Below are 16186 nucleotides of genomic sequence, written 5' to 3' on the forward strand. Positions count from 1 at the left end.
GCTGTCTCCCTGGCTGCCTGCACTTCCTGATCCGATAAATGTCCCATGGCAAGAGCTATTTCACAATATCTCCTTCTGAGCTTTAGAGAGACTGGCTGTGAAGTGCCTGAGATCAATGCACTTGCTGATTCTATTTTTAATGGAAGTCCTTTCTGTTAACTTGTTTTGTTTTGTTTTGTTTTTTTGTTTAAACAACCTGGTTTCTTTAAAAATTAAAAACCTCAACTAAAAATACCAAAAACAAACAAATATCTGGTGCACGGTAGACAAGCTCCCTGTATCCTGTGCTTATAGGACTTTCAGCTGAGGATGCAATGAGATTTTCAGGAAATATAAGCGAGCACCCAGGAAGGCTGCAAAGTGCTTGCAACACTGTGTATAGAATGAATGAAGATGTATAGAATGAATTACATGAAACATGTAAAGCCCATTTGACCACCTGGAAAGTAGGGTAAACACAACAAAACCCTCCATCCCATTCATGAGAATTTCACCATTTTTTCTCTCTCCTTTGATTTTTTAAAAAATCGATTTATTTTCACATTAATTAATGGAGAATGATAAAGAAAAATGACATTTTTTCCCCTGTACAGCATAGGTGCTGTGAGGAGGACAGATTACTGATCCCTGGGAACTTGGTACACCTGTTACACACAGACACACACACACACACACACACAGAGAGAGAGAGAGAGAGAGAGAGAGAGAGAGAGAGAGTTATTCATTTAAAAAATCAGAGTAATTTACAACAATCACAAGTTAAAACCATACAATAAAAATAATACAAAATTTTAAAATCAGAGATTAACTAACTACTACAGAAGGGTGTTTTCTTTATTGCCAGTGTATGCTTGGCAGCAAAGAAAGGTTTTCAACAGCGATTTAAAACTGAAAACAGAAGGTGTTTGCTGAATCTGTATTGGCAGAGCATTCCACAGGACTGGGCTGATGACACTAAAGCCTAAGTTTCTTGCTGCTGTCAAATGAGCCTTGCCAGCTCATGGGCCTTCAGCCGGATCCAACAGAGCTCTTCTTACGTTCAAGTACTTTTATATTAACCTCTTCCTATATTACTAGAATTCAACCCTTTAATGAAAACTGCCTCCTCCAGCTTTGTTTGTGCCTCTGAAATATACATTTCATGTTTTGGACTACAGCCTATTCATGGGTGTTGGCAGCGAACTTACCTGCTCTTTACAATGAAATCCACAGTCCTATTAATGTGCTAATGAACTGATTAATATTGACCTTAGTCCTCCTCCTCCTTCCCAGAGGTCAGCGTTTAAAAAACATTGTTAGCTCATTTGCAAAATGAACATTGACGAATTTCCTCTACTGAAGAAAAAAAATAAGCAAAAAAATCAATTAAAAACCTAATTACTTTAATACCTCTAGTCTTGAAATTATGCTGATGACACTGGATCAAAACCAAAAAAATATTGATACTGTGCAAATTACTTGTCAGCAATGTATGATCAGCACAAAGACATGTTAGCTAAGTATCAAACCTATTTATCGTTTCCACTGCAAATAGAAAACAGAAAGACTGCTTTATTACTCAGCGTGCCTTTTACCATTGTTTGTTCACCATGCATATTTCTTATTAAAGTTCCCATGTGTGGCAACTCTGAGATTTAATTCTCCCTTGAGATCCATTGGAAGTTAAGCTTAATCTCAGTCTAATGAATTTTCAAGTTTATTATTTCTCCCCCTCAGTTGATTCAGTCACCACTCAATAGTACTAACATAGCACTGGGTTGTCTGACAGGATCCATTGTGTCATGTGCCATTTTCCAGTAGTAATAATAATAATAATAATAATTGTTGGAAGCCACCCAGATTGGCTGGGGAAACCCAGCCAGATGGGTGGGGTAATAATAATAATAATAATAATAATAATAATAATAATAATATATTATTATTTATACCACAGCCATCTGGCTGGGTTTCCTCAGCCAATCTGGGTGGCTTCCAACAGAATATTAAAATACAATAACATATTAAACATTAAAAGCTTCCCTAAAGAGGGCTGCCTTCAGATGTCTTCTAAAAGTCTGGTAGTTGTTTTTCTCTTCGACATCTGTTGGGAGGGCGTTCCACAGGGTGGGTGCCACTACTGAGAAGGCCCTCTGCCTGGTTCGCTGTAACTTGGCTTCTCACAGCGAGGGAACCACCAGAAGGCCCTCGGCACTGGACCTCAGTGTCCGGGCAGTAGACTTCCCATAAGCAGTTTCACACACACACACACACACACACACACACACACACACACTTTATCAAATATGTGATTGCATTGAAGTCCAGCGTACAGGGAAATTTTGTAGATAAAACTCTTCCACATAGATTTGACCACCAAAAGTTACTGGATGTGGTAAAGAGTCACATGAATACCCAGGAATATACACAGGCATTTCCAGCCACCTTCTGCTTCAGCCGTCATCAAATGACACCTGCTGCTAAGGGCATCAGTCAACCAATAAGCTGAAATGACAATGCAATACAGTATCTATATGGTGCCATCAAGGAATGTGGGGTAATTAAGGGCAGATCCCTGCCCCAATGGGCTTACAATGTAAAATTTGACATAGGGGAAACAAGAACATAGGGAAGGGAAGTGGAGACAGGGATAAATAGGGAAAGAATACAGTCAAACCTCCGTTTACGTAACCTTCTGGTTACATAAACTTTGGGATGCAAGTGCAGCAAACCTGGAAGTATTTTACCAGGTTTCACCGTGCACACATGCACAGAAGCAGTCCTCAGGTTGCTGAAACCTCGGGATCCGACTGGACCTCCGGAACGGATCCTGTCCACAACCATAGGTACCACTGTATGCTATTGTTCCAGTTACATGTGGTTATATGAGCCAATGCGGTTAGAGCATTGGACTAGGACCCAAGAGACCAGAGTTTTGAATCCCTAATTGGCCACAAAGCTCACTGGGTGAAATTGGGCCAGTTACTCTGTCTCAGTCTAAACTACCTCACAAGCTTATTGTGGACATTAAACAAGGAGGGGGAGAACCCTTGAGCTCCATGGAGGAAAAGGGGATAAATGCAATAAATAAAATTGGTTACCGTACCTTAAGTACTTATTCACCCTATCACCCACCCACTTATCATCACTGTCATAAGTAGATAGCCATATCCAAAGTCTTTCTGTTTGTGCCAGGGCAGCAGTGTGTGTGTGTGTGTGTGTGTGTGTGTGTGTGTGTGTGTGTGTGTGTGTCTTTTAAAAAACAACCACCAGACAAACAAAAAACACTTGCTCCACCAGATTCAGGTTGGTGTGGGTGAGGGGCCTAATGGGTCAGGATCCATGAAGATCCCTGGAGGTTTGTTTTCAGAGGTTCCAAAGTGTGCATTTGCCCACCCAACCATGAATACTCCATTTCAGGGCTCAATGCTGGCTACTGCTAGTGAGAAAACTATCAGTGGCTTGCTGCTCCCCATCCACTCTGGACAGCTCACAGCATATATCAGAACACACTAAAACATCAAACATTTAAAACTTCTCTAAACAGAGCTGCCTTCAGATGTATTCTGAAAGTCAGATAGTTGTTTATTTCCTTGACATCTGAAGGGAGGGCGTTCCACAGGGCGGGCAACACTATCGAAAAGGTGCTCTGCCTGGTTCCCTCGCTTCTTGCAGTGAGGGAACCAGCAGAAGACCCTCGGAGGAGGACCTCAGTGTCTAGGCTGAATGTTGGGAGAGAAGATGCTCCTTCAGGTATACTGGGGCGAGGCAAAGTTTGGGACTCTGCGACAGTAAAATCCATCACTGCTGGCAGTGTTTCTCTCTATCCGCACTCCTAACAACACACACACACACCAGATATTAACATAGGATCCTGCAAATGTTGTGCTGTAAAAAAAACCCAACAACAAAAATCAATATGATCTGAAAAAAATAAAATTCAACATAGAGTTAAGGAGATTGCTCCCAGAGCACAAGCATCTCTGCTTGCCTGATACAATCATCCCCTTCCCCCTAGGCATTTTCTGGGGGGTGTCTTGATCTCCCAACCTAATCCAGCGTTGGAGGAAGCCGCTTGGGTGACTGAGGTGGCGCGCCTAGGAGCAGGGCTCACCGTGAGGCCTCCAGAGTCTGCCTGCCTCCTCCCACTCAGCTGCCCTACAGCTGGGGGGGAGGCAGTGGGCTGACAGTTTGGGCAGCGTGGAGCCTGCACGCGCCCATGGCACCGCGTCTCTCCCAGGCAAGACGTGTGGCTTGGGCACGCTGCAGGCCCCGCGGTGAGTGCCACCCGGCATTTTGTCACCCCCTCAGTGGTGACACCCGGGGTGGCCCACACCCACTGCACCCCCTTCCTCTGCCCCTGACCTAATTTGGGGGCATGCACAGGGGAGAAGAGGGAGGAAAGCCCGGTTGAGCTAACAGAAGTCCTTGCATGGTCTTCTGCTAGCAGGGCCAGTTAGTTGAATGCAGCCCATTATTTTGATCAACATCTGATGTATCCTTAAAAATATATATGAAAATATACTAATGATTGCAGGCTTTTCTTCAAAGTCATAAGGGCTAGAAACATTTTTAAAAAGCATTTCTTATTCCAAGGATTATGTAGAAAATAAAAAAAGTTCTTTGTTAGCCATATTATACTTTCAGCAATGCAATCATCAAGCCATGCCTTATTAATATATCTTAAAAGTCAGGGGGTGAACTAATCTCTACCTTCTTCTTGTGAAAAATTTGCATGCTATGCAGTTTGTACTTTTTCAGTTTGAACATTCAGTGCTGGTGATATTTGAAACTGGTAGGCGCTTCATTAAAAGGATTATTTTTAAATGTAAATAAAATTTTGATTAGCATGAGAAAGTGTTGCAGTGACTTTATAGAGGAATGTCTGACATACTTTGCAAGATTGTAACATTTACATTTCAAGGGTAAATTTCGTTTTCCATTACATTGATTGCCATTAACTCCACTCTTAACCAACAGTTAAGCCACATTAACTGAACAGAGGAATTTGGCCTTATTTCTTTACAAATTTCTCTTTAATACTCAACTACATAGCAATGTCGTTCATTTCAGTACTTTCCAAGTAATAGCTGGATATTGGGGGCAATTCCCTGAAAGGTATTAAACAGTGTGATTATTGTGGAGCTGGAGGAAATAAATCTGGAATCAGATAAGAAATTAATGCATATAGAATGGTTTCTCTGTTCTCACATACATTGATCTCCGTCTATAATTCTGTAGGCCTCCTGGTGTGTTAATGGAGCTCTCAGCAGACTTCCCCCATTCATTCCAATATTGAGGGAAGTCTAAGCATGCAACAGTGATGCATGCAGAGAACTTCCCCAAAGACTGGACCCAATATAGGATCTCTTTATCAGGTAAGAGCTCAATGAATGCATCTGTCAAGGGCTGGACTGAGGAGGAAGATTCCTGAGAAAAGGAGGGCAGTATAGATTTAGAACAGTGGTTTGCAGAGTGGCATAGTTCAGAGGCTGCAGAGGGGAAGCTGGGAAATATTGGAAGAGGAACAGCAGGAAGAAGAAGCACCAGGGGAGAGACAGCTGACAGACTCAGTGTCCTTGGACAGCATTCCTGACACACACACACCCCCCCCTCAGGATCAGGTGTGCATTGAGAGTAGTGGAACAGAAAACTCAGAGGCAGAAAGCGCAGATTAGCCAACACAGGGGTGATGTAGAATAGGAGAGATGGAGGGGGTGGGACTTTACTCGGAGCAACGCCATTATCATAGGTAGACTGCATTCCTTCGTCTCTCTCTGTGCATAGTGAATAAATTACTTGGTAAGACCTGGTTTTTGTTTATCTGCTTCTTGGCTGCCGCTGTGGGAGGGACTGGATTCCCTGAAGCCTGACAGCATCAAAGGATGGACACACACAAGGATAAGTCTCATAGTTTTGGTGGTGGATTCCAACAAAACTTTGTACATTTGCCTTAGTCAGAGTGGTTGTCATGAAGGCGCAGCATGCAAATTAGCCCTTCTGTTATCCTTTGAGACACAGCCCTTTTGTTGCCCTTTGTACATAAGCAACAGAGTATTCCCACTTGTTTTCATAGGTTATAGACTTATAATTAAACTGTTGTGCTGAGTGGAAGTTTCATGAGGTTGCTCATTTGACCTCGGTGGAGGTCAAAATTCCATTTTTAATTGCTAAACATTTTGCTACTGCACGCTTCTACTTGGTTTTTAAGGACACTGGTTAAGCCATTCCATGCAACTTTGAAAACTCATTAATTTTGTGTTGTCTTGTTATTTAAGTCTGTTATCAAAGTTGGTCCAGACTTTTGGAGAATTATATTCCTTGTATAGCTGATGCAGAGCAATGATTAAGATTATGAGCTGGACAACCCTCAGTTCAAATCTCTCATCTTAGTCATGAATTTGTGAGGTCATGGGAAGTGTGTGCTGTCACAAGTCAATCCGAAAAGTATGTGCTCTAGTGCTCTGTGCTGTACTTATTTCTAGTCTGCTGTCTGGGTTAGGCCATGGGCAGCACTCTGAAGTAAAAAGCCAAGTAACAAAACAGGTCAACGCTCTGAACTGATAAGTGTAATGAGTCAAGCCAGAAGTCAGAACAAAAGAGCAAGAAAGGGCTGGAGGACAAGTCAAGAAGCAAGAATAAGCCCAGCAGCCAGGACTGAAGAGCAAGTCAAAACCAGAGGATAAACCAAGAAGAACAAGCCAGGAGTCAAGACTGAAGAACAACCAACAATACAGGAACATTCCAAAGCTCATGAAAAAATAGTTGCTCAAAGAAGGTTCAGCGAGAGAAGTAAGCTGTTTATAATCCTCCCAGCCTGGAAAGATCTAGTGGTCAGCCTGGGTGGGTCAGTACAGAACATACTTCACTATGGAGGCTGCAACACTGCATTATGGGAGTAAAATTGACATTTTTTACTGTAAGGATGATTGAAATCATATAAAATGATGTGGGCACTGTACATATCTAAATGTTTTCAGAAGGAGTCTACCACTAGCAGTCTGATTGAATTCAAGCACTGCTTCAACTGCCGTGCCCCAACACCCACCCTTGATTAAGACCATTCTGGTAGAATTTGAAATTCCATTCATATGCAAGATTATTTGTTGCATGTGCATTTCACATATTGATGTGCCTATTGTATTTGGAGGTTTGCATAATTTCGGGTGAAGTTAGGGTTGCCATATGTCAAGGAAAACCTGGACATGTCCTCTTTTGTGGGGTTAACATGCCCATTGGGAAGGATTTTTACATTTTTAAGGAAATGTCCGGTTTGGGTTTTTTTAAAAAAAAAATGTTTTATGGGGGTTGGGGGTTGGAGGGGCACACGCAACCTCCGGAGGGCGCTGTGCCGCAGAACCAGCAGCGCCACAGTGGAGTGATCGGGTAGGAGCTTGGGTCCAGCCTCTGCTCGGGCTGGCAATGGCTCAGGCTGTCCTCTTCAAGTACTGGTTAAATGTAAGGGATATTGGCAGAAAATGTGGCATTGCATAATTTGATGAGTCACAGGAAATATTTTAGCCTTCTTCTACACAACTTCAGAAATAATGAGAACTACCTCATTTTGGGAGAAGCATGTATCATAAATTTCCTTACAGATGTCAGAATGATCAGAGTCAAGTTTTGTATTGTTCGAACTGTTAACATTCCATCAAAATTTCACTTTGAGTCGTTGAATAGAGAAGCGCCACCAATAGGTGAGCAGTGCAGAACAATTCTTCTGCATGAAGCACAACATCTTCATTCTCAGACAAAATAGGTTATTAGTTCCCAGAAAGTATAGTCTCCAAAGCAGTTGTACACGTCCAACTGGCTACGTGGGTGGTCCACCCTGTGAACAAACAGTTTCTTGATTCCTACAAACACTTAAGGGACAATGTGTATCCCATTTCCTTGTTGTACCAGTCTTTAGGATAAAAAAACACCAGCACCTTAAAAGCCACAGCTTCTCTTTTAGATTTCTGTTCAGGCTGCACAATATGGCTGTAAGTTCCACAGAGGCTGCAGGTAATGCAAGAGTAGCAGAGAGATCCAATAATATATATGCCTTTTCTGATGGGCGTGGGCATAATCGTTAAATGTTCTGGCATTTATTAAGTATGTAAATTGATATCTAATTAACTAGCTGCAGCTACCTAGTTAAATGCCAATTAAATGTATTAACATTTCCACACAATTTTAATGTGTCAATAAGAATTTAACTGTACCTTTATTGCCATTGTAATTTTGAGTTAATTACATGACCAATATGATTTATCTCTTGGGGGGGATTATTAAGTCTTTCTCTTGGCTCTCTTTAAACAAAGTCCTTTTCCCCCTTCCCATTGAATAGAAAATATATTTTATATCTTATCATGAATAAGCCTTGTTAAATGTTGCTGGAAGTGTTTAGTGATGAAATAATTTCAATATCTTAGGAGAATTGTAGCACATATTTGTTACACATGCAGAGAGAGAGAGAGAGAGAGAGAGAGAGAGAGAGAGAGAGATATTATTTTTAACACAGAGAGTTTTAATGTTGGGGGCACAGTTGGAAAAGGTTCAGAAATGGAGCATCAAAATGATCGTGGGGTATTATGAATGGGCCAATCTGTCATTTTTGGTTTTTCATTCTTTCCAATTATAAGTTCAGTTTCCATTTCCATATCAGTTTGTATTTTTTTTAAAGTCATTGTCAGCATTAAAATGTGCACTGGGAACACACACATTTTTGTATGCAATTTTCCCAAATATACACATATTTTCAATTTTTAAATGTGCAATGTGCATGGAAGCCTCCTCATGGTGGAGAATCAAGATGTAGCAGAGCCTACAGGTAGAGCTGGTCATCCATAGGTCAGAGAGAGAGAGAAATGAGGCTAACATGCAGTTAGTTTCTTTATTAAGGAAAGAAAAAAAATGCAAGGACGCTCGTAAAGGCAAGCCCTTTTATGAAACAGTTGTTCGAACTGTTGTACAACCCCTCATTTGCTCTCTAACCCTCTGAGTCAGGGCCTCTCCCTCTGTGATCCTCTGCTACGGCAAACCCCAGGAGCCTCCCTCTGTACCTACCTAGCTAGTTGCTTGGCAACATGTAACATTTGTCACATTCTAGGAATAAGTGGAGCAGGAGATCCATGGGAGAATTGCAGGGTCTGGCTCCCCTCTGTCGTCACTGTCGGTGCCTGCATCCAAACAGCAAACCTCATAACCCTGGCCTGTGCTGGGTTACTTGCCTGTTTCTGCCTCTTCACTATCCCTCAAGCTCTCTGCTTCTAGTATCTCCCAGCTCATCCCCACTTCTGAGGTGTGGCCAGTGTCCCACCACCAGGCTCCTGGATCTAAGTCATCTTCTTCTGTGTCTTCCCTTGGGTGGCTCTTGGGTGCGTGGCTTCCACCACTCTTCCTCATCCAGCCAGTCCCTGACACAAGATAATGCAGAGTTCTTGGGAGTCTTAAGAACATAAGAAGATCCAACTGGTCCAATGACTATTTTAATCTAGCATCCTATTCTCACAATATCCTTCGCTCCTTTATCTGAGGCCTCTGTGTATGCTCAGAGTGGTAGAATGCATTTCTGGAAGAGTGAAATGACTCCATTCAGCTTTCCACCAAAACAATTACAGGACTGAATCCTTCCCATCCTCAGGTGCCAATATATAGCAATGTAATATCATTTCTGTAAAAAAACAAACCACAAACTCTGCAGCAGATGTAAACAGGCCAGAGTACATGGTATGTGTAGCCTGCCTTAGCTAATATTTGTATTTTTGCTTCACATACACTAATTTATACAGCTCAATTGGGCATTGAAGAAGGCAGCATGATGTGTAACTAACTATATTTTTCTGAAGATCTCAATTTTAGCTTCTCTCAACAAATAACGGTAGGCGTTTACCCCCAAATGTGCCTTCAGTTCCCCTGGGTTTAGATTTATTAATGACCATTGGATTCAGAATAAATATGCCAGATGGAAAAATCATTATGTTAGTTCCATTTTCTGAATAACAATTTGGTTTCTCAGCGCTTCAATAATGCATCCTTAATTTTCAACTCGGAGCATCTCTGAAAATACTTGAAATTTGGGGCATCATTTCCTTCTCTCCTCTTATAAATAATGTGTTGCCTGAGTTTATTGAATTTGACATTATAGGTTGAATAATCTCTCTAAAAGCATTTTTGTTTGTATTGGATTTCAGTCTTTGAGGACTACCAAAGAAAGTATTGCAAAAATTAGGAGAAAGGGGAAATTAAACTGAGAAGGCATATGAATAGCTCTCTTCATCTCCATGGCAGCCTAATTTAAGATAGGCACATGGGTGCATGGTAACAAATATATTTGAAGGAATAGAAATCGCAACGAGCTTCTGTGCTAAAGATATGGCCTGCACCAAATAACACCTCTTTGGGCATGTGTAATATTTGCTGTAGTTAAGTGTGTCTTACTATTATTTGAGAGTGAAAGCCTGTCCTTGTGTTTAGTTATGATACCAATGGCTATATGAAATGTGAGACCGGGCTGGGGATATTAAATGACGTAGCTTTTCGCTCTGCCCTACATTTGTTGCAAGCAGCACTGTTCCATTTCCGCTGTAGTTTACCCTCCTCTGAAAACGGCATTATTCATCTCACTGTCCACTGTGGCAAAATTATGTCACCTACATAATTTCTGCAACTGATTATGTAAATTGCACTGCCATTACTCTACCCCACTCCCATTCATTCCAGTGAAAAGGAAACACAATGCTAACGGGCAACAAATGTAATCCATTATGCATTTTTTTTGCAGACTGAAAGCAGCAGCAGCAAATATTGATGTATTTGCAGGATTGTTTTCTGTTCCAGACTTAGGACGAATAAGTGAACATCAGGAATTTCTACACCTGTTTCTACCAGAGTCCTCCAAAATCCCTGGCCTGGCATTTAGTGCATGGAATCGCATGGGCACTGTTCCAGAGTATTTTTCATTCTCATGTATATTATATCATTCTCATGTATATTGGTCCTGGAGGAGACTCTTGAGGGGACTCTTATTTCATTCTCATGTATATTGGTGCTGGAGGAGCCTCTTGAGAGTCCCATGGACTGCAAGAAGATCAAACCTATCCATTCTTTAGGAAATCAGCCCTGAGTGCTCACTGGAAGGACAGATCGTGAAGCTGAGGCTCCAGTACTTTGGCCACCTCATGAGAAGAGAAGACTCCCTGGAAAAGACCCTGATGTTGGGACCAAGATGGAGGGCACAAGGAGAAGGGGACGACAGAGGACAAGATGGTTGGATAGTGTTCTCGAAGCTACCAGTATGAGTTTAACCAAACTGCAGGAGGCAGTGGAAGACAGAAGTGCCTGGCGTGCTCTGGTCCATGGGGTCAGGAAGAGTCGGACACGACTAAATGACTAAACAACAACAACATATTATATCTATTCGAAAAAAGATTGGTTAATGAAGAAATTACATATCTTTCTACTCACGAGTGTTGAACTAATTGGCTGATGAAGAATTCAATGAAACAGTAGTTGTTATCCGGAAACACTGTTCAGCAGAGTTCAGAGTTGGACATCAGAATCGGACATTTGCTGATTATACAAAGCTTCACAGCTTGCTCTTCGCTGGGTAAAGTCTGGCACTGTGATTCATTTAAGGACTTTCAGAGACTTTCAGAGACTTCAGTTTGTTAGTTTTGATGTTTTGAATTAGTCCATAAAGTTTTTCTCATTGTACGTACAGTGGTACCTCGGGTTACATACGCTTCAAGTTACATACACTTCAGGTTACAGACTCCGCTAACCCAGAAATAGTACCTCGGGTTAAGAACTTTGCTTCAGGATGAGAACAGAAAACGTGCAGCAGCGGCACGGAGGCAGCAGGAGGTCCCATTAGCTAACGTGGTGCTTCAGGTTAAGAACATTTTCAGGTTAAGAATGGACCTCCGGAACGAATTAAGTTATTAACCTGAGGTACTACTGCAATTGTTTCTGGCCATCGTATTGCTTTTGATACTGCTGATGATGGCAAATCTAGCAAGATCATACATCTGACGACCACCATAACCATGAGTGGGACAATCTACAAAAGTATATACTATTTGACACTTACCTGAGTCACCTCCATAGCTGAAGGCAGTAAGTAATGCTTCTGAATGCCAGTTCCTGGAAGCCACAGGGAGGGAGAGTGTCATTGCACCCAGGTCCTGCATGCAGGCTTCAAATAGCTGTTGGCAGCTATGAGAACAGGATACTGACCTAGGTGGGCCTGATCCAGAAGGCTCCTCTTACATTCTTATTCAACAGAAAGTTGGAATTAATATGAAGTAATGGCTAAAGAATAACAGCTCTTTAAGAAATAGGAAAACAAAGGACTCTTATTAGGCTTCTTCCTTTGCTAAAAATGGGTGATACATCTAAATTTGTGTTATAATAGTAATCTTGGTCTGAGGCTGAAAACAATATGAAAGTAATCAGAAGCTGAACGACAGGTTGGGGAGATGAAATAGTTCAGCAAAGACAAAAGAGATGGGTGTGTATAATTATTTCAAGCTATGTAGCAACAGCAACAGCAAATCATGTAAATTGATAATAAAAAAACCTTAGGTGATTAAATTTAATTTTGTACTTAGGGTACTCCCAAGAGGACGGTCTGCTTGTCAGCATATAAAATTTACAGCAATAAGGCAGTGTAAACATTGGGAGTCATTACCCAGAGTGTGGCAGATATTTAAGGCTGAAAATGTTAAACCTAAGAAAGGTTATCTTGCAAAGTCTGTATGTAGAAAACTGCATTTTTTTTATGGGAAGGTGCTTGCAAAAATGCCTAGATTAGGAAAATAAGGTGAAATTATGTCCCTAGGGATGCGGGTGGCACTGTGGGTTAAACCACAGAGCCTAGGACTTGCCGATCAGAAGGTCAGCAGTTCGAATCCCCAAGATGGGGTTAGCTCCCATTGCTCGGTCCCTGCTCCTGCCAACTTAGCAGTTCGAAAGCATGTCAAAGTGCAAGTAGATAAATAGGTACCGCTCTGGCGGGAAGGTAAACGGCCTTTCCGTGCACTGCTCTGGTTCGCCAGAAGTGGCTTAGTCATGCTGGCCACATGACCCGGAAGCTGTACGCCGGCTCCCTCGGCCAATAAAGCAAGATGAGTGCCGCAACCCCACAGTCGGCCACAACTGGACCTAATGGTCAGGGGTCCCTTTACCTTTACCTATGTCCCTAGTACATAGAGATGGGGATGGAATTCAGCTCTGTTTGCATTTAATGGTGTGCTTACCTAATGCACTCTTTTGGAAACACTACACCAGGGGTGGGGGAGCTTTGAGGCACCAGAGGCCAGATCCCTATCAGAATCTGCTTGGGCCAAATCTAGCATGTGGGAGGGGCTGGATACCTGTCAAGCATGTGATATCATTCCCCCCCCCCAAAGTTGGCATCCAGCCACTTTTAAATCTCACTGATTTCATTGGAAGTGACAGCCATGTCCTCTAACTTTCTTCCAGTGAAATCAAGCAGACTTAAGCCTACTCAATTTTTATAAATAATAACAATTTTGATAAATTGGTATCTGAAGAAGTGTGCATGCACACGAAAGCTTATACCAAGAACAAACTTAGTTGGTCTCTAAGGTGCTACTCGATTTATTTATTTTTAAAATATTTTTGATAAATAACACGGGTGGTGCTGTGGTCTAAACCACTGAGCCTCTTGGGCTTGCCAATCATAAGGTCAGCGGTTTGAATCCCCGCAACGGGATGAGCTCCTGTCACTCTGCCCCAGCTCCTGCCAACCTAGCAGTTCAAAAGCATACCAGTGCAAGTAGATAAATAGGTACCACTCCGGCAGGAAGGTAAACGGTGTTTCCGTGTGCTGCTCTGGTTCGCCAGAAGCGGCTTAGTCATGCTGGCCACATGACCTGGAAAGCTGTCTGTGGACAAACGCTGGCTCCCTTGGCCTGAAAGCGAGATGAGTGCCGCAAACCCATAATTACCTTTGACTGGACTTAACCATCCAAGGGTCCTTTACCTTGTTACCTTAAATTATTTACCATGGTTTGAAAACACAGCAGTAGGGGAAACCTGCTAACAAACTCCATGAAGTATGCATTTCTTCATTCTATCTCCGAATTATGCTATGAGACTCTCTCTATTTTTAACAAGCATCTACTATACTGCTGGCACACGTGGACCATACTCTGTGACACACTCATTTAATTGTCCTTGTCCTTCCCTTGTGCTAATATACTCTAATTCCACAGTGCACTGCTGCCCTTAATGGATTAGTCACACACGTCCTCTTTTAAAACAAACTATTAATACATTAGGCACGGAAACAATGGCAAGTTGCAACCAAACAACTCCTCCATGCAGTGTACTGGGAAGGATACAGAATGTCACTTCCAGTCACACAAAAGAACACCACTTGGCACAATATGAAGGTTTCACCCATAAATGACACCAGGGACTCCATGATCCTTTTTATTATTAGATTTTTTATTGTTGTTATTTATTAAATTTGTATGCCACCCTTCATCTGCAAATCTATTAAATACGTGGATTTTTTTGAATAAAGTTATCACTCTAATATGCGGCGTTCAAGATCATGTATACTTTGAAATTATTGGGCTTTAATGCCAATTCTCAATTGGAATTAGAATTTTACCTCCAGATTGAAATATCTTGTAGTGCAGAATTATATATATATATATATATATATATATATATATATATATATATATACTCTCCCTTTAGTGAAATGATTGCTAAGAATATGTACTCTGAACACCCCAACATTCTCCCTCCCTCCCTCTCCCTTGTCCAAACTAAACTTCCACCAAAGAACTAATATCTCTAACATCTACTGATGGCCACCTTAAACAAGGGTGCCATGTTGTAAACACACTGGTTACAAACAAGTAGAAAACAATTCCAGAGAATGACATCAAACTCACCCCTTCTGCCCCTTTTGGAGCATGGAAAGTCATGCTTAGCATGACTGAGGTCCTCCTCCAAGGTTCTGCTAGTGGTTCCCTCACTGAGAGAAGGGAACTTACAGGGAACCAGGCCGAGGGCCTTCTCAGCAGTGGCCCAGAATATTTTGTTGCACCATTTGGTTAATGACCAGTTTATGACCAGTTTGAGCGGGTAGCCCCATTTGTGCTGTATGACTGCTTTCTGAGGCCCAGAGGTATATAGGTGGAAACCTGTCCGCTGTGGAGGGTGTCAAGTCAGAGATCTTGAAAAAATGCTGGCTAAGGATTCTGCATACAGTGGTACCTCAGGTTAAGATCTTAACCTGAAACTGTTCTTAACCTAGGTACACTTTTGCTAATGGGGCCTCCTGCTGCCGCCATGCCATTAGTGCATGATTTCCATTCTCATCCAGAGGTAAAGTTCTCAACCCAAGGTACTACTTCCAGGTTAGTGGAGTTTGTAAACTGAAGTGTTTGTAACCCAAGGTGTTTGTAACCCGAGGTACCACTGTATTCAATATCTTTCAGTGGTCAGGGATCCTTCATGCACATATGTTCAGATCATGATGATGGTTCTGCATGTCTTCAAGATGCAGTTTAAATTCAGCTTGGGAATGCTTTAGCATTTTTACAGAGGTTTTTTCTTTTAAGATGAGGTCCACAGCTTCTTTAGCTGCTGCTGTGATTTCTGCCATGCTTTTGGTAAGTTTAGAGATATCCTTTCTCCATCATAGGCAAATTTGAGCAACAAGTCCTCTTACGGCATTGGTGTCAGCCTGCTTCTCCAACTCTTGCCTATCCCTTCTTGGGGGTGGGGGGTTAGCGGCTCTATTGGGCTCACATGAGCCTAATCTAGCCACAGATTGAGAATCCCAAGCAAATCCCAAGCATCTAAAGTTCATTTTTTAAGTCTTGTGTATGCTGTGAGACATGTCCCATTGGATGCAGCTGAAAAGGAGACTGAGTGTATCTTCTTTTGCCAAGCATTTTGCTAAAAATCTTCAGGTAGGAAGGAAAAATGAGTCAAGGCACCTTAATTCAAAAATGTTACCATTCACAAGTTGATTGCTTTCATTAACATCTGTAGTAGGGAAAGAAACCATTGTCCCTGTGTAGACTGAAGTGCCTCATGTAACTTTCTTGACAAATGGCAGTCAATTAGTTTCATGCTGGAGGCTCCCTTGAACTAAGCCAGAACTGAGCCAAGTTGAACCATGCTATAACTGAAACAACCACATGAGCACTGCTCTCCAAGTCAAGCAATCCCAGTT

The 16186-nt window shown here is 42.0% G+C and overlaps 2 long non-coding RNA genes across 4 annotated transcripts in view; both read right to left on the reverse strand.

The window, feature by feature from the left end:
* LOC310766362 overlaps positions 1-16186 on the reverse strand; it is a 92164-nt gene that overhangs the window by 56710 nt on the left and 19268 nt on the right. The window lies entirely within an intron of this gene.
* Positions 8836-11686, reverse strand: LOC310766836. Its single transcript, XR_014550431.1, has 2 exons — positions 11428-11686; positions 8836-9634 (listed from the first exon to the last, which is right to left on the reverse strand). It is a non-coding gene; the product is annotated as an uncharacterized lncRNA (long non-coding RNA).

The sequence above is a fragment of the Podarcis filfolensis genome (genome assembly GCF_964270895.1).
Source record: "Podarcis filfolensis genome assembly, chromosome: 1".
NCBI lineage: Eukaryota > Metazoa > Chordata > Lepidosauria > Squamata > Lacertidae > Podarcis > Podarcis filfolensis.